The following is a 287-nucleotide window of genomic DNA, read 5'->3' on the forward strand; positions in this document are numbered from 1 at the left end:
CTTCCCTCCCAGCCCTGGGGGCTCCCGGGGCGTCTGCTGCCCCGGCTTATGGCCCACAGCAGAGCTGGCGGGGGGCAGCACGCAAGAGGCAATGCCTTCCCTCAGAAAGGAGGGGGTGGTGGTTTGGGAGTGTGTTCTGCATACAGCTGGGGGGGGTTTCCCCCTTTCCCTCACCCTCCCACAGTATTCCACGCTCCTCGTCCCTTGGGCTCCTTTACCTAGTGCAGATGGGCTCCAGTGCCAACATATTTGCACTTCTCTGTGCTCCTCCACTTCACCTCACTCTC

The sequence above is a fragment of the Apaloderma vittatum genome, unplaced genomic scaffold (assembly GCF_000703405.1).
Source record: "Apaloderma vittatum isolate BGI_N311 unplaced genomic scaffold, ASM70340v1 scaffold32810, whole genome shotgun sequence".
NCBI classification, from domain to species: domain Eukaryota; kingdom Metazoa; phylum Chordata; class Aves; order Trogoniformes; family Trogonidae; genus Apaloderma; species Apaloderma vittatum.